The 23,602-nt window shown below is 42.7% G+C and overlaps 1 long non-coding RNA gene and 1 pseudogene across 1 annotated transcript; one reads left to right on the top strand and one right to left on the bottom strand.

Moving 5' to 3' along the window:
* Positions 1-17,127: 17,127 nt before the first annotated feature.
* Positions 17,128-23,602, bottom strand: part of LOC127341118 (LEAF RUST 10 DISEASE-RESISTANCE LOCUS RECEPTOR-LIKE PROTEIN KINASE-like 2.1) — a 54,277-nt pseudogene continuing 47,802 nt past the window's right edge.
* On the top strand, positions 19,599-21,496 carry LOC127341122 (uncharacterized). The gene is made up of 3 exons (XR_007875301.2): positions 19,599-19,886; positions 19,988-21,087; positions 21,193-21,496. It is a non-coding gene; the product is annotated as an uncharacterized lncRNA (long non-coding RNA).

Here is a 23,602-nt window from a genome sequence, read left to right on the forward strand (position 1 = left end):
ATTTGAATAAGTTCAAAGAGTTTCATCATGATGTGGAAATCATATGTAACAAGAAAATTAAGAATCTATGATTAGGATCATAGAGGACAATATTTGAGTTACAAGATTAGCAAACATCTAAGTATTGCGAAATTGGTTCCAAAACTTATGCCTCACGAAACACCATAAGAGTATGGAGTGTTCAAGAGACATGATCAAACATGTTTAGACATGGTGAGATCAATGATGTAAATTATATAATCTGCCATTATAATTTTGTAGAACTATGCTTTAGAGACTACCGCTTTACACTAACTAGAGAGCCATCATGATCCGTTTGAAATGACGTCCATATGAGTTATGGCATTGGGTCGAACCTAAACAATATGAGCAGAGTAGCGCAGCACCAGAAGTCCTTCTAGAGATGGCCACGACCCTCATATCTCTTGTGCCTACAAAGTGTTGTAGCCCCTGAGACCGAAGTATCTATTGGACCTCGTAGGTTTGGTTAAATATGTAATCAAATGAAAGATTTGAGGACAAAGAATTGTTGTTGAACAAATGATGAACCGACCACAAACAAAGAAGCAATAATGGGCCCTGACTCCATTGAATGGCTTGAAGCCATGAAATCCAAGAAAGTGTCTATATATGAAATCAAGGTTTGAACTTGGTAGATTGTCTGAAAGGATAAAATCTTTTGGACATAAATGGACCTATAAGAAAATAGATTTGAATCGACTAGTTGAAAAATTGTTTTCAACAAATGTTCAAGAAGTTGACTATGATAAGATTAAGATCTTCCATAGCGATGCTCAAAGTCTATATGGATTATTCTAGCATTCGCTGCATATTTTAGATATGGAAATTGGATAGCAAAACTATAAGAGCATAAATCGAGGGTGTATGCAAGATACAACCACGAATTTTGTCAAATCCAAGATTGCTAGATTGGTATGCAAATTTCGATAGAAGAAATAAGCATCAAGGAGTTGGAATCTTCAGTGGATGAAATAGTCAAAGAGTTTTGATTTCATCAGGAAAAGAAGAGACACTTGCATTTGCAAGAAATTAAGTGGGAGCGCTAAGACATTTTTGTAATACTTATGTGGATGACATATAGTTAATTAGAAGTGATGTACCTTTACTAGACACAATTAAGATTTTCATTAAAAAATTAGTTTTCAAGTGAAAGGATTTGGACAGAAACTTTGTTAAGTATCAAAATTTATGAAGATAAATTAAGACACCTAATAAGGTTCAGTTAAAAGTACATAAAATAAATATTGAAATATTTCAATATGGAAATATCAAGAAAGAGTTCTTGTTGTATGGAGTTTAGTAAGACTTAAGCATGTTTGACATTTGATGACTAAAACACATAATTGATTTAGATCATGAAACACCATAATATGTACATAGCAAGATGTCTGATGCTCTAAAGTGTTATGAGCATATACCAGAGTGATTCATGTGATAATCACTAGACAACAGTAAGGAAATCCTTGAGTATCTTTTGAAGAACTAAGGATATGTATTGTATAAGAGAGTGACAAAATAGAATCATTGTAATGTGTTACATCGATATTACTGTTGTCACATATACAAATAAAATTTCAATCTCAATTAGGCTAAGTGTTTTATTAAAGGGTGGCACAATATGGTAGAGTGTTCCATGCTGGATTTAGATGAATTCTAAAGTTTGAACATTGTGATGGATACTACAAATGAAAGGCGAAGTATATTGTTATTTTGATAAACAACCTTTGGAAGGTGTTTGAGTCAAATAGTTCTTTAATGAAACTTGGTGCAATTCCAAATGTGTCTGAACTATAAAGCTACATTCTATAGCAATGTTGGCAACATGTTCTTCACACTTCGGAATTGAGGTCTCACCAAAAGACCAAACTTATACAATGCCATACTAGCTCATTTGAAATGAGTGTTACGTAGAGATGCAAGTGGTTAGCAAATACATACAGATCTGATGTTACATGATCATCACCAAAAGGCCATGGGTGTTGGATCTTTGCCAAATGTTAAACTAGATTATTGACTCTAGAGCAAGTGGGAGACTGTTGGAGATATGCCCAAGAGGAAATAATAAAGTGGTTATTATCATATCTTTGTGTTTATGATAAGTGTTTAAATCCCTTGCTATAATTTTATTAACCGCAAACAATAATACTTGTGTGTTGTGTAAACATAAAAGAAGTCCCTAGTAAGCCTCTTATTAAACTAGCTTGTTGATTAATAGATGATCATGGTTTCCTGATCATGAACATTGGATGTTATTAATAACAAGATCATATCATTAGGTGAATGATGTGATGGACACACACCCATAGTAAGCATAGCATATGATCAAGTCATTTAGTTCGTTTTGCTACAAGCTTTAAGATACATAGTAACCTAATCCTTCGACCATGAGATCATGTTAATCACCTACACTGGATGGATGCTTTGATGACATCAAACACTACTTCGTAAATGGGTAGTTATAAAAGTGGCATTGAGTATTCGGAAAGTATAGGTTGAAACACGTGGATCGATAGTAGGATTTGTCCATCCAAATGACGGATAGATATACTCTGGGCCCTCTCGGTGGAATGCCATCCAATTAGCTTGCAAGCATGTGACTAGGTCACAAGGTATGTCATATCACGGTACAAGTAAAGAGTACTTATCGGTAACGAGGTTGAACTAGGTATAGAGATACCGACGATCAAACCTCGGATAAGTAAAGTATCGCGCGACAAAGGGAATCGGTATCGTATGTTAATGGTTCTTTCGATCATGAAGTCATCGTTTAATATGTGGGAGCTATTATGGATCTCCAGGTCCCGCTATTAGTTACTGATCAGAGAAGTGTCTCGATCATGTCTGCATAGTTCACGAACCGTATGGTGACACACTTAAGGTTTTGATGTCGTTTTAAGTAGATATGGAATATGGAATGGAGTTCGAATATTGTTCGGAGTCTCGATGGGATCCATGACATCACGAGGAGTTCCGGAATGGTCCGGAGAATAAGATTCATATATGGGAAGTCATATTCCAAGTTTGGGAATGGTCCGGTGAATTTATGGAAGGTTCTAGAATCATCCAGAACATTTCACTAAGGAAGGTGGGACTCCACCAGCCCTAGCCGACCCACCAAGTGGGAAGGTGGAGTCCATGGTGGACTCCACCTCCATGGCCGGCACACCACAAGGAAAGGGGGGAATCCCACCTTGACTAGGTTTCCCCATATGGTAGGTTTTCAATTGGACTCCCATGTTGAGTAGGATTGGACCCTAGGGTTTTCCACCTATATAAAGAGGAGGAGAGGGGAGGGGGCCGACCACCACATTGGCCGCACCACCCAAGGGCACCAAGGTCGGCACCCTAGCACCCCCTCTCTCAAACCCTAGCACCACCCCTCCTCCATCTATCTTCCGCACGGCGATGGTGAAGCCCTGCAGGAGATCTCCACCAGCACCGTCACAATGCCGTCGTGCTGGCGGGATACCGAGGAGGATCTACTACTTCGCTGCCCGCTGGAACAGGGAGAAGGACGTCTTCATCAACACCGTACATGTGACCGAGTGCGGAGGTGCTACCCGATTGCGGCACCGTCAAGATCTTCATCTCGCTCCTGAGAGCATCAAGTGATCGACTACATCATCCATGAGATTTATCTCGTTAACGCTTAGCGATCTTCGAGGGTATGTTGATCTTATCTCGTTGCTGCCATCTACTAGATTAGATCTTGGCTTGTTATTCATTCTTGCGGTAGGAATTTTTTTGTTTTCTATGCTACGAATCCCTTCAGTTAGTTCATGGGTCCCAGACATAAACCCCTCTAATGAAACTCAAAGTATTGGAAAACGGTTTCTATCATTCCGTCCCTTTAAACCCTCATCATTACATTAAAGTACAACCCTACGAGCCCATATAGATGAAGTAATATGCAGTCGACGTTGATACGTGCATTTTGCATCATCATTATTGCTACATATATGTTTAGTTTTCATTGTTATTTGTCATCATGCACCTTTATTTATGCATTTTTAGTCGATTCCCGGGACTTTCTTAAAAAGTCCCCTTCATTGGTACTTAATTCATGGGAGGCAGAAAACCTCCTTTTCATATTTTATTTGTTTCAGGACTTTCTGGATCGCTAAAAATCGAGGAAAAAAAATACCTGACCAGTTTTTCACCTGGAGAAGGACCGTGAGCGAAAGAACCACCCGAGAGGAGCCACGAAGGCCAAACGAGCCCAGGTGGCGCGCCTTACCTGGCTGGGCACGCCACCCATGCTCGTTCGCGCCTCGAGCGTCAGCTTGGCCCTCCTTTTATTCCAGAGCCCCCGTTTCGCCCAAAAACCTAAGCCATATTTTTCCCGAGATTTACTGAGGCAGCGGCGGAGGCGAAAGTCCTCTCCTACTCCAGGAGATGGCAGATCCTGCAGCACCGGTGCCTCCAGTGAAGGGGAAGTCGACGCCATGGACATCCCCACTCCACCTTGGCTTGGGAGGATTCATCTCCATCAGCACCATCATCACCACCATCTCCATCTACGAGATCGACGTCATCCCCCTCATAGTTTGTGTTGAATCGAACCCCAGATATTGTTTTCTAGTGTTGTTTCATGTTTGGTGGGGATATTATATATTCAGATTGTGTTTTAATCATTATGCCTCTGGTCCATATCATGTTTGACACTTGTGAGTAATTCCCCAAGTTCCCGAGGGCATAGGATGATCTGGCTATGATTCTATATGATGTGCAATGAGTATTTGGTCAAGTTTTCTATCTTTTATCTTGTTCTATGATGGTTTTATGCGAACGTCGATTGCATATTACTTCACCTATTTGGCCTCATAGGGCTGCACTTTAATGTAATGCATTAGTGTTGGAAGGGACGGACTAACAAAAACCGTTTCCAATACTATGTGTTGCATCAGAGGGGTTTATGTGGGGGCCAATGATCTTATTGCTATGGTGGGACATTTATGTCTTAATAATTCCTATACTTGCACATGAAAATGGCTCTAGGACCCATCATAAGGGGTGTGTTTGCACATATCTATGGCTGCACCTAATTTAGGCTCCGCCCCTAATTGAATAAAGCTTGACAAAATATTTACCATGTTGTGTAGAACTCAGATGCTAGTAAATCCATGCCGCCCTCGGGAACTTTAGTCTCATATAGCACATACACAAAAGCTTGTCCTCTTGCTGCATAGAGGATTGGGCTTTTCTCTCATTGAGAGCTTTTACTTATTTGCTATTTACTTTATGCACTTTATTTTTATCGCAAACTATGCAACCAAAAACACCAAAACTGCTACTTTATTATTTCTGCTTTCTTGTCGATTTTGCTAACCAATACTTTCAGCTCCTCGTGGGTTCGACAACCTTTGTTATTGAAAAGTACTACAATTGATCTCCTGCACTTGGGAGCCATCAAACGTTCGCATAAAACCATCATAGAACAACATAAAAGATAAAACGTGACCAAATACTCATTGCACATCATATAGAATCATAGCCATATCATCTTATTCCCTCGGGAACATGGGGAACTACTCACAAGTGCCAAACATGGTGTGGATCAGAAGCATAATGATTACAACACAATCTGAAAATATAATCTCTCCACCAAATAAAGACAAGATGCCAGTCACAATCATGCAATAGCACTTTAAACAATATCCAGGGTTCGATCTATCACAAACTATGAGGGGAATGGAGTTGATCTCGAAGATGGTGATGGTGGTGATGATGGTGCTGATGGAGATGTTGATGGAGATGACCCCCCTATGTCAAGGAGGAGTGGTGATGATGATGGCGTCGATTTCCCCTTCACCGGAGGCTCCGGTGCGGCAGGATCTGCCCTCTCCCGGAGTAGGAGAGGACTTTCGCCTCTGCCACCGCCTTAATAAATATTGGGAAAAATATGGTTTATATTTTTTGGCGAGACGGTGGCGTCTGTAAAAAGGAGGAGCTGAGGCGATGCTTGAGGCCCAAACGGGCATGGGTTGCGCGCCCAGCCAAGTAGGGCGCACCACCTTGGCTTGTTATACCCCCGTGGCTCCCCTCACATGCTTCTTTGGCCCACAGTCCTTCTCTCTGTGAAAAATTGATCATGTATTTTTCCTTTGATTTTTAGGTGTCCAGAAGGTCCCTGAAATAGCAAAATACGAAAAAGGTGGTTTTCTGCCTCCTAGAAGTTAAATACCAATGAAAGGGACTTTGTAGGAAAGTCCCATCAATCAAATAAAAATGCAAAAATAATGATGGATCATTGCAAATATCATTCAAAACTAATCATATGAGTTGCTATATTGATGATGTAAAATGCATGTATCAGGTATGAAAAGATTTAGTACAATTGATAGCCAGCAAACTGCATTGTACAACTAGAGAAATGTTGCATTGCAACATAAGGATGGCAAAAGTATTGTTGGTGTATAACATTAAGACACCTATTTTGAAGGTTTATTCTTTGCTTGTTGATCCATCTCAGCAGGCTTTTTTGTGCTCTTCTGACCAACAACAGAAGTTGCTATAGCGCCTTTCCTGACTGCTCCCTCTTTGGGTGTTGCTATCTTCACTGGTCCTGGAGCCTTCATGATTTCACCAGCAACTTTTCCTTTTTTCATCAGCTTCTTGTCCATTCCCTCCTCATCCACCTTACAAAGGGAAGTGGCGAAACTCTTTACAATTTTAGTATTCATAATCGGAGGAGCAACATTGCATGATAGACAATATTTATCCTTGCAATTCACATGGTTTTTGTAGCCATCATTTAACTGAATCAGTCTAGGACTTCTTCTTACCTCAATCTTTACTAGAGGTATCTTCACATCTCTCATTTTTCTTTTAGGAGTGGTGAACATGTCCATAGAAGGAGAAGACTCCACATCAGCAAGCTTGCATGTAGGAGCCTGAGTGGCAGCACATTTATCAAGAATTAAGAAGGAAATTTTATGTTCAGCTTCAATTGGTTATCTAATAATATCCCATAATTGTGAGGACAGAAAAACTTTGGTCCAATCAAAATTTTCAAGTGTCATGAGCATCAAGGTTATGAAATTAAATCAACTTACAGGGATCTCAAAAATATTTGAACAGTGGTCCCTTGGATCTCTATTGAAATGAGGAGCAAAGTGTCTTTCCCAGAGCTGCAGACCTTGCTCAGAAAATCTTGAAGTTAGATCATGCTCAGCAGGTACAGGGTAGAAGAAGGTTTGCACCCTTGCAAGATGGATCTGCATGTGTGCTTCGTCAGGTGGAACCATATCAACATCTTGAAGTAAATCATTGTCATTGACATTATCAATGAGGAGGACATGACCATTCTCAGGAGGAATAACAGCTGGTTGAACTAAATCTTCTTCTTCATGATAAGCTTGAAAAATATTTAACAGCCCTTCACCCAGTGGTTGTGGAAGTTCCCCAAGCTGATTAACCTCATCATCATTAGCAAGAAACTCCATCTCCAGTTGTAGACCATCATTATTAAATGAAGCATTACCATCAGAGCTTGCCATGGATGAATAAGTTATGTTACCGTTGTCTTCATTTGGAGGACCCTGATCACCTCCCATAATTTCTTGATCAGCAATATCCTCTTGAACTGGCTCATCTGCATCCATTGGATCAACTGGCTATAATTGTTCCTCTTCAACTCTCATGGCCCAAAGCCCCCACCCATCCTCTTGATTATGATTATCCTCAGCTTGTGCAGGAACTGGTGGAGGAAAAGGAGCTGGCAAAGCATGGTTAGGTCAACGATGTGGGTCCACCCCATCAGCAGGTAGTGGTCCTCATCAGGTGGACCCCTCAAAGAAGAATAAGTCCCAACACCTCAACCAAAAAAGTCCATGACTCTACATCTGGCATGTTTCGTTTAGTGAATCTGATGCTGCGAGGAATGTTGGCCAGGTCTGTGACCCTGACCCTAGCAAGCACCCTCCCTTTCTTGTTGGGGTCCCTCTCCCACAGCAGCAAAGTCCCAATATCATTAAAACAATCATTTAGGTCTTCAGTGACCATGTGGTCGAGTGGAGGACAACCATCAGGACCCAGACATTTCTATTGAAGGTGACGGCTCTCTAGTTCACTCCCTCGACGTGCTTGGTGAATCTGACGTCCACATCCCCAAAGTGAATTGGACTAGCCTCAATTGGCCTATCCGTGTCGCACACATTCTCAAACTGAACATATGCAGCCCCAAAAGGGCACTGCTGCAGGCTTCGAAAAGCGACTTGCTGGACATCAGTGAGGAACTCTTCTAAAACCTTGCAAATATTTTCAAAAGGAATCAAACCTGGGGGCATTGGATCAAACATGGTGATTGCATACTATTCATGTTGCCGAGGTCTATGAGCTACCACCACCCTCTTTACGGTTGTTCTTCCCGCACAATGTGCTGAATCTGGAATACGTGCGGGATGAAAGGGCGTGGGTCGATTGAAATGTTTGCCATTGGTTCGGAGGAAGTCACCGGGACTCACCTGAGGAGAGCGGGTAGGGTGGCGCATGGGTTTGTAGAGGAGGCGAGGGCGACGAATGCGAGGAGACAAGGTCCGAGGTTTTTTCTATTTTTTGTTGAAACAAGAAGGCACCCAATTCTCTAAAAGAGGAAGCCTCCTTTAATTCAGGGGTCGGCCCATGGGCCTTAAACCAAATTAGCAAATCCAAGTTGGGCCAATTGATCATAGGAAAGGATGGGTATTTGAAAAAAAGATTACCGCCCGATGATTTTGCCTTGACATATGTCTCTAAGCATTGACTAGGAGACTTAACATTTTTGAAAATAGCTTGCACATTGGAAAGGGTTTTATTGCCTTCATTAAATCTCTTAAAAGTTTGTCGAATTGCATTGGGATTCCTGCTATTTGGAGGGAATTGCAGACGATTGAAAACCGAATTCACGACTGAATTTGATCAGATTGATCAACATAATTTAATCTGTCAAAAACCGAACCTGATCTTTTCTTTCTTTCTACTCTGTGCCAAGAAGAGCCTTGTTCAAGATAATACTTCTTTTCTTCTGCAAGCCAATTGGCTCCACCATTTCCCCAAAGATTGACATGAAACTCAAAAAAATTATCTGAGAACTTTTCCAAGTTATAGATCTCAAAGCCAACTGCCATGGATGCAACCGAAAATCTGAAGGAACGGTCTCTTAGAAGTTTTACTTTGTAAAGAGATGCAGAGCCACCAAAATAAGCTTTGATAACAATGCCAACACTATGAATGTCCAAAAAAACGAGGTCTTCCAAACGATACCACCAAGAAGAGTCCCCTTCTGTAGGGAGCAAATTTGAAGTTGACCGGATGACCGAACTTGGTGTAATAGCTCTTTTAAAATAAATCGAAGATCAAAGTTTAGGCTTAAAGGAGCAAGCAATACAGAAGACAAATCCTTGTTGATTGTCTTTAAACGTTGTTCTATAGAATCAGACACAAGGCGGTCCCTAACAATCACATAATAAACTTTAAGGTCTAGAGACATGACTGGTCCAACTTGTTCATGCTCGAGAAGAAATCTAGCATCTAGGACTTATTCGGATAAATCAAGAAGCGCCAATCTTTTGTCCTGCGGCCTAAGGATGAGAAAAGCTTGGAGAGATACCTTTTCTTTTGAAATCAATGAGGAGCAAACAACTTTCCATCTGACTGGAGGAGCTTCAGGTAAGGAATTGAAACCAGGTGGTAAGATGATGCAAGATTCAACAAGATACCATTTTGACGGAACCTCACGGAAGAACCCAAAGAAAAAACCTCCCCATTTTGAAGGAATTTACCAACCAAAGGATGCCCTTTGAGATTAGTCAGGGCAACCCAATTCTTTGGCCATAGCACCAACAATACAGAGAGGAACCGATCCTTACCATCTTTGATAGCCTCATGGTAGGAAACTTTCCAATGTCCAAGGGAAGGCAGAGGAGCCATGGGGATCACCTTGCATGCAACTATTTAAATGCCTCTTCTACCCATGAGGATCACAACGTGGTTTCGCATGAACATTGTGTAAGGTCATGGGTGTTAAAGTGACTACAGCCCAATTGTGCCGTAAATTTCATTGCCAAGTCACACATGGCTGAGCCTGACACCCAGTTTTTACCAATTTGATGAACCCTAGATCTAGCGACCGCTCGCCAGTAATTATCTCTCCATAGCCAACATAACACATCGTCCCCGCTTTCCGTCCACACCTCATCGCCTCCGCTTGCCGTACCACACTAACCCTTTGCTGGCAGCACACCATCGACGATGCACGGACCAGACCCCGAGGGCTCGCATCGAAGGATCTTCATTTTGTTGGTTTGTGTTTCATTACACGAGTGCTTCTGCCTCCTTTCTTCCTTTTGTTCATCACGCACAGATAGACACACATCGTAAGCTAAGTTTCATGACCTTGCATATTATCTTACGAGATACTGCTGTAATGGTTTTGAATATATATTAGAGTAGGAGAAAAAAGAGCAAATCATCACCTGAGCCAACCGAATGAGATTCAGATCTAGCTCTCATATCGTCACCCGACTCTGCTCTCTCAAGAACTATGTAGCTAGTTCATCCATCCCATTGCATCTTACATCGAAAAGATGTGTTGGTCTTATTCCGCGTGCCAAAACAATTGTTTTCATATTTGCGCGATCGATCCATGTTGTGCTTTTCCACTTGCCAGCCCACCAACACTAATTAGGAGAAGATGCTGACCTGTAATGCTACCTCTACCACCTGGAATACTCAAGAAGCCAGAGAAAATCATGAGGAATTACACATGTCACCCACTAGAAGCAGATTTAGATTCTAATCTCTTCTTTCATTCCCACCTCCAGTGGACACTGCTCTCTCGACAACTGAGGTGCTAGTTCCTCTATCCTGTGTCACGCCTTACCGTAGAGAATGTTGTTTGATTGCGAAAGCAAACTAATTGTTAAAAATTGGCTCTCGGTCAATTTATACAAGATTGTGCCCTGCAATATAGGGTGTGATGCTTGATTGCGCCTTAGCAATTGTTTTGATGCTCTCTTGATTTATCTATGTTGTGCTTTTACTTACCAGGCCAGGGAAAGCAATTGCAACAAGAAGCTTTGAAAGATGCCTCCAGCAGTTGAAATAATGTAAAAAGCCGCATCAAAAAATGGTATTTTGGCATCTCTGCCAACCAAAGGAGATTCAGATATTGATGTCATATGATAAGCAACCTCAGACCTCCCCTGCTCTCTCAACAGCTAAGGTATGTGTTGTTCGATTGTGGGTGCAAACTAATTGTTATCATGCTTGCTTGATTGATCTATATTGCCACTTCTGCACCTTCTAGAAGATTGTGCCTCGGTGTATATCATGTGTTGTTTGATTGTGCCCTATTATTTGTTACAATGCTCGCTTTATTTGTCTATATATCGCCACTTCTGCACCTTCTACAAGATTGTGCCTCAGTATATATGTTGTGTTGTTTGATTGCACCCTATTATTTGTTACCATGCTCGGTTGATTTGTCTATGTTTTGCTTTGACTTACCAGGGCAAAGACAACAATTGTAACATGGCACATGGAAAGATACATCCACCATCTAAAATACTTAGAAGCCGCAGCCAAAAAGGGGCATTTTGGCATCTCAGCCAACCAAAGGATATTCAGATATTGTTGTCTTGTCTCATACACAACCTCACACCTCCCCTGCTCTCTCAACAGCTAAGGTGGGTGTTTTTTTTTCATTGCGAGCGCAAACTACTTTTTATCATTTTCGCTTGGATTGATCTACATAACCACTGTAACACCTTCTAGATTATTGTGCCTTATATGGTGTGTTGTTTCATTTTGTCCCTTTAATTATTATCATACTTGCTTTATTTGTGATTTGTCTCTGTTATGCTTTTACATACCAAGGAGAGACAACAATTGTAACATGACGTCTCCAAAGTTACCTCAACCAGTTGGAATATTGAACAAGCCACAACCAAACTGAAGAACATCGGCTCTTGATCAACTTATACCTGAGTCTGCCTATATAGGTTGTGTTGTTTGATTGCAACCTACTGCCTTAACAATTCTTATCATGCCCGCGTGATTTATCTGTGTTGTGTTTTCACTTACCCTGCCAGGGAAGGCAATTGCAACAAAAGGCTTTCAAAGATACCCTCCACCAGCTGAAATATTGAAGAAGCCGTAGCAAGAAATTGGGGTTTTGTCATCTCTGGCAACCAAAGTAGATTCAGATATTGATATCTTGTGTCATAAGCAACCTCAAACCTCCCCTGCTCTCTCAACAGATAAGGTATGTGTTGTGTTATTTCAAGCGCAAACTAATTGTTATCATGCTCGCTTGATTTGTCTATATATCGCCACTTCAGCACCTTCTAAAAAATTGTGCTTTAGTATATATGGTGTGTTGTATGATTGCGCCCTATTAATATGATTGCACCCTATTAATTGTCACCATGATCGCTTGATTTGTCAATATTGTGCTTTTACTTACCATGCCAGAAATAACAATTGTAACATGACACCTCCAACAATACCTCGACCAATTGTAATACTGAAGAAGATGCAGCCAAACTGGAGAAAATCGGCTCTTGATCAACTTCTAGAAGAGTCTGCCTTACAATATAGGGTGTGTTTATTGATGGTGCCTTAGTAATTGTTACGATGCTCGCGTGATTTATATATGTTCTGCTTTTACTTACTAGGCCATGGAAGGCAATTGGAACAAGAGGTTTTCAAAGATACCCACACCAGTTGGAATACCGAAGAAGCCGCAGCAAAAAGGGCATTATGCCATCTCAGCGGACCGAAGGAGATTCATATATTGATGTCCTGTATCATAAGGTACCTCAGACCTCCCCTGCTCTCACAACAACTAAGGTGCTAGTTCTTCCATCATGTTGTGCCTATGTATATATGGTGTGTTGTTTCACTGCGAGTGCAAACAAATTGTTTTCATGGTCGACTGATTGATCTATTTTGGGATTTACTTGCCAGGCCAATAACACTAATTGCAACAATATGATTGCAAATATATGTCCACTAATTGGCATATTGAACAATCTGCAGCAAAAAAAGTGAATTTTGGTATCTCAGCCAACCGATGGAACAAACATCAAAGCAGTACCATAATAACATGGAGGCAAGGTTGTACTTGTTGACTAGGACGATTTCCTAGGAAAGGTAGAAATTCGAATCCAGATCACATGGTGAACTGTTGGTCTGATGCTGCGATGTTGAACTATTAATTTTGCTCACTTGTCGTATTGAAATTTTATTTGGTGGTGCGATTGTACACCACGAACTCGGATCGTACGTCATTGGAGATACAATGCTAAGAGTACTTAATGTCTTATATGCCTGTAATTCAAACTTTACTTATTATGTGTATACATTCGATCATCTGGAATTCTCGCGTGGGTCAAACGACAAATCAGTAACATGCCGAAACCCATAACTTCAATAGTTGCACAATATTAACCCAATGGGCTTGTGGGATAGGTAGTCCGCCACGTAAATCCCAGCCCATCAATTGGTGGGCTCCAACCTATTGTATAAGGTCGAGTCTGTATATAACCCAATAAGGTCCACGCAATATAGCTTGCCCAATGGGCCGTTATGAATGGGCCAACCAGGCCATTAAAAATGGGCCTGCCAAGCCGGTCGAAATAAAAAGGGCATCATGGAAATAGTCCATACTTGCCACATGTCGAAAGTGCATCTGGCCACGTGTATACAGGGCCACGTGTTTCTCCTCTGTGGTCATCCTGTATTGGCGACACGTGCCGCCTAGGCAAGGCTCGACTATAATGGAAAAAGAATGCCACGTGTCCTTCCACGGAAAGGCTAGGTGTCAGAGGATAAATGGTCAACAATACTCCTAAAGGTCGCGACGTGTCATTCTGGGATGGCTCATCGTGGAAGTAGCGTGACACCCCACGACGCGGATGTCGTCATGATAGACGACAAAAGGCTTTTAAATCGACAATAGTGATAATGCAATCATTGGCCGGACAAAGGTGACAGGGCGGTCGGCCACACGGTGGACCGCCCACATGACGACTTTAGTCCGTCACAACGAGTTGGGCCGGGTGGATTTTGGGTTTGGGGTTGGTCGTCACGGATCCATGACTGGATGCCTAAACCGTCAGCCTGGCCATCCGTGACACGAGGTTTCCCACGGAATTCCAAACCGTCAGCATCACGTCTCTGTGTCGTTTTTTGATCTTAGCTGACGAAGTAAAATCGTCAGCGAAACCCGAGTATGTTGTAGTGCTTCCACGTCGGCGCCACCGGGATTTGGTGAACCTGGTGCTTCCTCTTCCAAGCGCACGCCGCCGGGATTTGAAGCTGCTGCTTCTTATGGAGCTTCGCCCTCATTGTCTGGATCGTTGGCGGTGGCTTCTACGTTAACCCCTGCGGCCCCATCCTAGGTATGGCGTTTTTCCTCTTCTTCTTTGGAGTTGCGGTTATTCAGAGATGTTCAGATCTGTACATGAATACTTTTTGCGACTTCAAATTTGCATCACATTGAACTTGATCTACCAGTAGGACACATCCTTGTTGTCATGCATGACATTGTTCTGCTACGAGTTAACCAGTACTATTAGTTCAACATCTAGGACATGTACAATTTTTGATCGCAAAGGACTCGAAGAAGGTGGATTGGTCCACATTGTGCAGGAGGTCCATCATCCCAGAAGAGGGCTTCGTCGACTACATCCATCAGATGGAGGTGGTCCTTAATTAGGCTGGTGGTTCCGCGTCTGCAGTAGCTTGTCGACGAGAGTGGAGACCAAGCCCACCGTCGGCCATGCTCCGAGGACTAGCCACCATCCCGTGGGGGACGAGCCTCACCGCTTCTACGTGCAGATCATGGCCTCCGACCTCCTTGCACTGCAGGTCCCTCCAAGGATGAAGCCGATCCTAGCGAGGAGCCCACAAATACAGAGTGCAGTGGTCACCTTGCCGCTGAAGTGTAACCGCTCCTGCGAGTACGGTGTGCAGATGCATCTGGTCGAGGGCGAGCTCTTCTTCTTCAAAGGGAGGAGGGTCATGGCGAAGAAATCACCCGCACACAGCTTGGGGAGCCGATCCATGACTGAGCTCGCCATTGTCTTATGGCATGTTATTATATATAGTTGGCAGTACTACAACTATTGTTATGATGTCAAGAACCTCTATATTTGTGATCTCGATGCGAAGAACGAGTCCTTTTGAACCCAGGGGTGCATATCCCTGAGGTTGCTACATATGCTAGTATAATGTCTGGTAATATGCATTTTTTTGCTTGTCCTCGTAGTATGTTGCTTCTGTGTTTATAGTATGCATATTTATCTTGTGTTCACAGTATACATCTGTACATGCTGCTCATATCTGGTAGCCTGTGTGTTCATTACAAGACATGGTATCCTCATCCAATTCAAAAATGGTGAGTGTATCATGCTAGTGTGTGCACAGAGAGGCAACCAAACAAAGGAGGGCAAAGCCAAGTTTCAGCGAAGGGAAACCTAGAAAACCATACGGGCTGCCATTTCGATCTACCACATGCTCCATATCCTAACAAACGGAATACAAATGTTGGCCCAGTTCTCGTATTCATCTGGCAAGCCCAACTCAACACTGCCCATCCCATACGCGAATTTAGCCCATCATACGCGCCGTTAGAAACAATTACAGGCCAGCCGAGTTTTACACGATTTTTTGATCCCACCTCCCTTTAATCTCTCTTTCCGTTACCCCTAGCCGTTCCACCTTGCCGGAGCGGCGCCAACTTGCCAGGAAGATCTTCGCCGGGAGGAGTGGCATCGACGATCAGCCAGCAGCTCCATTCCACTGGGCCTGCGTGACTCCATCTCGCTAGCGCCCATCTGCAGCAGACACAGAGACCTGGAGATGTGGCCAAGCCTTCCTCCATGGTCGGCTGGTATGCTTCGAAAGTTCGACTTGCCGGCGCCGCTGCATCCTGCAGTCGCCGCCATGACCCGGGCAAGGAAGAGTCGCTAGGTCCTCCCGCCGCGTGAACACATGATATGCTGCGCCCAAGGGGATAAATGGCCCAGCAATGGCTTGCCTCGGCGGAGGCGGTTAGGTCGAGAAATGCAGGCCTGCAGAGGGGTGATCTGTGGCCGGGGAAGTAGTCGGCAGCGCGGTTGTTGTTTGAGTTGTTGCGAAGAGCAGCAATGGGCCATGTAAGTATGCTCCCACGGTTAATTTGCTTGCTCTTATGTATAGCAATTTTGGTGGTTACTGCCTTTGTATACCAATTTTGATATTCGTATGACAGGTTCAGGGATAAGGTATACTTGAATCTTAGCAGATATTTGTCACATAGTTGGATACACCTGATAATGATGCATCCGGATTTCTGAGTTTTGTAGGGATGTGTTTAGAGCACGTTTCATCGAGTTGTGGATGAATTTAGTTTTCAACCCTAGTTATTGCTTATATGTTGGATCACTCTTGGTAGCCGTCTTCCTCTCACAATCAAATTCGGCGTCTTTCGATGGTTCTTTGACGCCTCATCCAAAAACTCACGGAACCTACCAATCTCTAAGAAAATTGATTAAGGTTAGAACTCAACACTCAATACACGCTAGTTTCTAGACATGTATAGATTAGTTTAGTCAAATCAGTCATCGACACACTGAATACCTCTCTAGATGTGTAGACTTTCAATGCAATGGTCGGTGTATGAGTTGGCAACAATCATTGATGTCCAAAGAAGGTGAGAAAGATTCTAATAGTGAGAGGGGGATTTCTCTTGGCCTTCTAGTCATAACCTGACTCTAGGGAGGTTGCTTCTCAAATATTGGCAGCTGGCCAGGATCTCTCTCTCTCATTATTAGAATCCTCATCACCTTTCTTGGACATACTAACACCTCTGAAACCAATGAACGTTGGGAACTCCTATACATCGACCATTGCATCGAAAGTCTACAGATCTACAAAGGTATTTATTGTGTTGTTGCATGATTAGACTGATCAAACAATTTATACATCTCTAAGAACTAGCGTGTATTCAGTATTGGGTGTTAACCTTTAGTAATCTACTTACAGATTTGTAGCTTCCACGGTTTTTTGGAATGATTCGTCAAAGAACACCAGATTCATCAACCACCCAAACAACTCCTACCCAGTTGTTCTGTTCTGGACTTTTGATTTAAAATTGCCTTGGTCATTCTCAGTGAAAAGATGTAACATTTGGAAATTCATATTTCTCTTACACACTGGTCATTCACTATAATATCATAATGGTAAATGCAGCAACAACTCGAATTCACATTTTCCGCTACATGCTCCTTTGGGGCTACGGTACATTGGTAACAGAGTAGGGAACACATAGAATCTTATGAAGAATCAGAACTTGTATGAGGCGACAAACTTGACGGGATTGATGGACATGAAAGGAACGGCTTCGGTGGCATCTCCAATTCGTTGATGTCCTTTTCCAACATATCGATCACCTTGCTCATCGAAGGACGGTGCCTAGGGTTAGTTTGTATGCACCATAGGCCAACTAAGGTCATCTTTCTCTTGGCCTCTTCATGGTCACACAGGACTTCACAACTTTGTACCTGCTCCACTATATTGTCATAGATCCAGTTTGGAAAATACGCATCACTTGAGTTCTCGGTATTCTTTTTTTCTCTATTGGTCCTTCCTTCTACCATTTCTAGGAGCAGCATTCCATAGCTATAAACATCTGACTTTGTCGAAACAACACCAAAGCCTCTAGAGAATACTTCTGGAGCTATGAATCCAATGGTACCCCTTGCTTCGGCGATAGAGAGGATGCTATCCTTGAGGTCACACAGTTTTGCTAAACCAAAATCTGCAATTTTGGGACAAAAGTCTTCATCGATAAGGATATTTTGAGGCTTGATATCAAAATGGATGATCCGAGTGCTACATCCTTGATGCAAATATTCCAATCCTTGTGCAATTCCAACTGCTATTTGCTGTAACTTTTCCCATCCAACAACTAGATCTGAATTCTCCAATTAAATATACTTGTCCAATGAGCCATTGGCCATGTACTCGTAAACAAGGGCTCGCTTTGGTCCTTCTAAACAAAAACCGAGTAGGCTGACAATGTTAACATGTGATGTCCTACAGATGCTTATTACCTCGTTCAGAAACTCTTCTAAGTTGCCTTTAGAACCTTGCAGGAGCTTGACAGCAACCTCACAACCATCTCGTAGGCTACCTCTGTATACTGTGCCATATCCACCTTCTCCAAGTTTGTTCTTGAAAGAGCTAGTCATTTTTTTCAGATCTGAGTACCTGTACCTTTTCGGAGCCAAAGGTCCATATCTTCTTAACATTTCTTCCATGCTTGATTTGTTACTTGTCTTCTTTGGAAAGATGAATAGACTTAGCTTTTGCTTCTGGCGGTACATCCCCCAAACAAGAAATGCAAAGATTACGCTGATTGTAACAGAAAGAGAAGCTGCAAACAAAGAAAAATGAGAAGCATATTAGTAATTTTGATACTGCATAAGCTATCCCTTTTTGAAACATCATGTATTTTCTGAGAAGAGACAACAATAAACATACCTATCAAAATCTGTTTCTTGTTGTGTCTACCATCTGCAGTCAAATTATGATAATGATAATGAAAAGAAACCGCCAAAAAGAGAAACGTTACTGTGTTAAACACTTGGAATTAAATGATTAATATCACTTTCAGTACTGCTGACGTTTTTTTCTTATTCACTGAAATTATGTAACTCGATAAATATTGATTCATGATAGGATTTTCATATTCCGAATCTTGACTGTAAACAGTCAATGATTCACAGTAGTAGGATGATTTTTGTGCTATTTTGTTTGTTGATTCTATGGCATATGATCTACTCCCTCCGTCGCACGAAAGTTGTCTAGATTCGGATGTATATAGACACTAAATAGAACCTAGATACATCCAAATTTTGATAAACCTCAGACAAGTTTCCTGGGATGGAGGGAGTATGATGTATTAATTAAGGGGCTAGGGGCCGCTTTCAGCTGGGTTACTGCTTATTAAGTTATTGAACAAACATCAGTAAGCAAGTTCATCCACTTAATACAAAAGCAATCTGGATACCTTTATTTTATAATAACTATAACTGAATATAGTCCAGATAAGGACTGGAGTTGTGATCAAGCAAAAGAAGTCAATGATACCACTGAGATGCCTGCTTTAACCTAGGATCCCTGGTTCTACCATAGTTGATGAATGCCTCTTGTCTTTCTCCATCGGAACCTTGCTCGGGCAGCAGAGTAGTAGCTGGTGGCACGGGCGGAGCGTCGTGGAGGCGAAAGTGGGCTGCTGCCCCCCCCTTTCCAAAACGCAATCTACTTTTACTAGGTACTCACTCAGCCCATGAGTAAACCCAGTCCATCAGCAGACCAAGCCAACCAGCCCAATTTCGCTTCTCATTCCCACCACAGAAGCGAACAAACGGACGAACTGCAAAGAGAGACCATCAGGTCCGCCGACCTCCATGGCGAGCGGCCCTGAACCGGTGCAGCCGGTGCGGCCGCACGGGGCCTCCAAGCGCCAGGGGCCCTCATCTACGTATGTTACAGTATACAGATACAAGGCATGCAGCGGCACGGTAGCTAGCTCGTTTGGAAAAAAAACGATCCAGTCAAAATCAGCCCATATGGAGGCATCGATGTATCTGGACTCACGTATCAATAGGAAAATAACCGGCCGCATTGATCCGTCTAGCGTCAGCCGCATCGTCTTCTCCTCTGCCTCCTCGTTTTTCTGTTCCGCTGTTCCCCAACCCTAAATCCCCAATCACAGCGGAAGTGGCGACGATAGGGCTCTCTCGCCTTGAGATTTCTAGCCGTTTTGAAGGGATTAATGGAGGAGGAGACCATGATTCATTAATTTCCAAGAAATTCCTCCCGAATTTGGAACGGTTAGTTTATCCTCTCCTACATATTCTTCAAGATTAGTCTATTCTTGTTCATCTGATTCGGTTCTGTTTCTCCACTTCTTCATTCCTCATTCCTCAATCAGGTTCAGGGATAAAATACTGAAGAAAGGGGGAAGAGGAGTAGAGGAAGCAGCGGGTACCGACGGGCGGCGGTCAGCAGCAAGCCGACAACAAGGAGTCAAGCAGCATCCTAGCTCCAGGTTCATTCGTTTCAACTTTTACTTGCATGCCTAATTCATCCTGTGTGCCAAGATGTCATCTAGAAAATCCTCTAGTCATGAAAAGCGACAGAAGAGAAAACAAGTAGATGAGTTCATACAATCCCAAAAGGGTGCCTTAGACAAATTTATTAGCAAAACTGCAAGTTCTGCTAGTGATTCTCAAGAACTAGCTCTAGCAATTGTGGAACAGCCCAATGAAAATCTATATGCAAACAATAGCAATGCTAGTGAGCATGAAAATTTAGATGGGGGTAATAATAATGTGAGTGATAATGAACCAGAACAACAATCTTTTACCACATATATTTATGATCCTGCAAATTGGGATAATTTAGATGAAACATTAAGGGATATTTTAGTGGAGAAGGGACCTATAAGAGAAGAAGACCTTGTTTTTCCTATTGGATTAGATTAATGTTGATAATATTATCAATGACTTTGCATCAACAAATTTTAGAAAAAATGCTTCACATAGTTAGTGCACTTGTTTATTTTGCATGTCAATACAAGATCCAAGTACAATCTGGAGAGCGGGCTAGAGACCTGGAATGCAGGACGTGGAGAGCAAGCACAAGTTTGAGCTGAAATGTGATAAGATCATGAGTAGATGTTTTGTGAGTTGAACACTGTCACCCATAAGATCATGAGTATTTCCTTGAGAAGATAGGAAGAATTATGTTAAATGATTAAGTTTGTATTAAATTAAATATCAAAAATCATCTCTATTGCTTATGTACCGGGGGCCTTTTTTTTTGGCTTGCACCGGGGCCCTGGAATGCCAGGGCCGGCCCCTGTTTCCCGTCGATCCCCCTCCTCACCCCTCTGCCCTTGATCCCCCTCCTGGCGCCGCTCCGCCACGATCCAGTACCGTGGGCGGCTGCTGCTCCGCCCGCCCCCTGCGCACAACGCCCCACTGCCTGCACGCCACCCGGCCAGCCGTGAGACGCCAGCGCCCAGGTTAGGTATGCGTTTCTGAATTCCGATTTTTCCTTGACAATTGGGATGCACTGGTAATTTTCAATCCCATTAATCCACTAGATTGCTCAATTGATGCATTTTATATTTAGATAGCAATGGGGAAACATCAGAAGATATTCTTTTTTTAATACGTAAAAGAAAAAGAGATGATGAAGTTATTGAACTTGAACATACATCCCTTCCTGATGCTATGACTATTGTGGAATATGTAAATTAAATGGAAGATGAAGATGGACAGAAAATCGGAGGCAAGGCGAACAAGATGCGTGTATAGCATCATGGCATTGCCATCTAGTATTGTCTTACATATGTTCCATAATTTGCACCATTTTTTAGGCTTGTTTGATGTTTTTAATAGAATTTGCCCCCTCTTCTATTTTGTTCACGCTCCGCCACTGGCTGGTGGGCAAAGCTGGGTAGTGGCAAGAAATGTGAGCTGCAAAAGAGCAATATCGCCTTCTCGGTATACACTTTCTGGCATATTTGGAAGGAGCGTCGGCGTCATATTTTTTCAGAACCTTTTGATGCCTGCTGCGGGACTGGCCTCCCTAATCAAGGCTGATCTGGAGTTGCTCAGCTTGGCTAGAGAGAGAATGGAGATTTAGATGTTGAGACTATTCTTCTGTTAGCGTCTGTGGTTTTTTTTTTTCCAGTTCTTCTCACTAGTAGAAAACCTCTCATCCATCTAAGCCTTTAGTACCGGTTCCCTTACGAACCGGTACTAAAGGGGGCATTAATACCGGTTCCGTGCGTGGGACATCAATACCGGTTCGTTATGGACCTTTAATACCGGTTCGTAACAGGAACCGGTATTAAAGGGTTTGGGCCCGATTTCCAGGCGGTGGTGGGGCCAGGGTTGCACCTTTAGTACCGGTTCGTGTAAGGAACCGGTACTAAAGGGTCCGTGCCTATATGATCGCGCGGCAGCGCCCAGCTCCCTGCATATATCTCATTCTCACTTCTCCTCTCACATTTCCAAATATTCTCCACCTCTCACACTCCAATAATCTTTATTTTTCTCCACCATTTTAACAAGATTAACGGCATACATCTATCCAAGGGTTAGCAATATCATCCTTCCTTCCGGCGTTCCTAATTTAGCTCAGTTCTTTGGTAGTTTTAACTCGTACTATTTTTGTAGTGCAATCAAGGTGTTCGATGAAATGCCTAAGTTAGTGATTTTATTTTTTTATATGCAATTTGAGCTGAAATTATGGTATGTTTTGTAGGTTTTAATTAGTATCATCCCCGTCCTCACCGCCGTCGATCGCTAGCGTCGTCCCCTAGCCGGCACGGTACCACCTCGGTGAGCCCCTCTTCTTTTTTATAAAAATAACTTAGTTTTATGTGATGAACTTGAATATTAATTAAGTTGGTCACTCATATATCCATGATGTTGTGTACTTAATGATTTTTGATATACATATAAAATGCAGATGAGTCGACAATGGATGTACGGTGACCGGTGCCATCCCGAGTTCATTACTGGCATGCATTATTTTCTCAACGTGGCTGAGGCAAACAGGCAGTCGAATGGTTTCATGTATTGTCCATGTAGTTCCTGTAAGAATATGAAGGATTACTCTACCTCGAAGACCCTTCACGTCCACTGCTGGAGAATGGTTTCATGCCCAGCTATAATTGTTGGACCAAGCACGGAGAAAGAGGAGTTATATTGGAAGACAACGAAGAAGAAGAGGATAGTGACAACTATCCCAGCTTATTCAATGAAGACGGTGGTAGTAGAATGGGGGAAGATGAAGCTGAAGAAGAGCTCATTTTCGATGAGCCGATTTTTGATGACCCGGATGACGATTTGGGTCGGGCCATTCTTGATGCGAAGATGAACTGCGGAAATGAAAAGGAGAGGTTGAAGTTGGAGAAAATGTTAGAGGATCACAACAAACTGTTGTACCCAAATTGCGAAAATGGTCAGAAAAAGCTGGGTACCACGCTGGAATTGCTGCAGTGGAAGGCAGAGAATGGTACTTCTGACAAGGGATTTGAAAAGTTGCTGAAAATAATAAAGAAGATGCTTCCAGGGGAGAACGTGTTGCCCTCGAGCACGTACGAAGCAAACACGGTTGTCTGCCCTCTAGGATTAGAGGGGCAAAAGATACATGCATGCATCAATGATTGCATCCTCTACCGCGGGAGTACGAGAATTTGAATGCATGCCCGGTATGTAGTGCATTGAGGTATAAGATCGGGCGAGATGACCCCGGCGATGTTGAGGGTGAGTCCACCCCCGGGAAGAGGGTTCTGCGAAGGTGATGTGGTATGCTCCTATAATACCACGGTTGAAACGTTTGTTCCAGAACAAAGAGCATGCCAAGTTGTTGCGATGGCACAAAGAGGACCGTAAGAAAGATGTGATCTTGAGACACCCCGCCGACGGGTCGCAGTGGAGAAAAATCGACAGAGAGTTCAAGTCATTTTCAGATGACGCAAGGAACTTAAGATTTGGTCTAAGTCTGAGATGGCTTTAATCCTTTCGGG

The sequence above is a fragment of the Lolium perenne genome, chromosome 3 (genome assembly GCF_019359855.2).
Source record: "Lolium perenne isolate Kyuss_39 chromosome 3, Kyuss_2.0, whole genome shotgun sequence".
Classification (NCBI taxonomy): domain Eukaryota; kingdom Viridiplantae; phylum Streptophyta; class Magnoliopsida; order Poales; family Poaceae; genus Lolium; species Lolium perenne.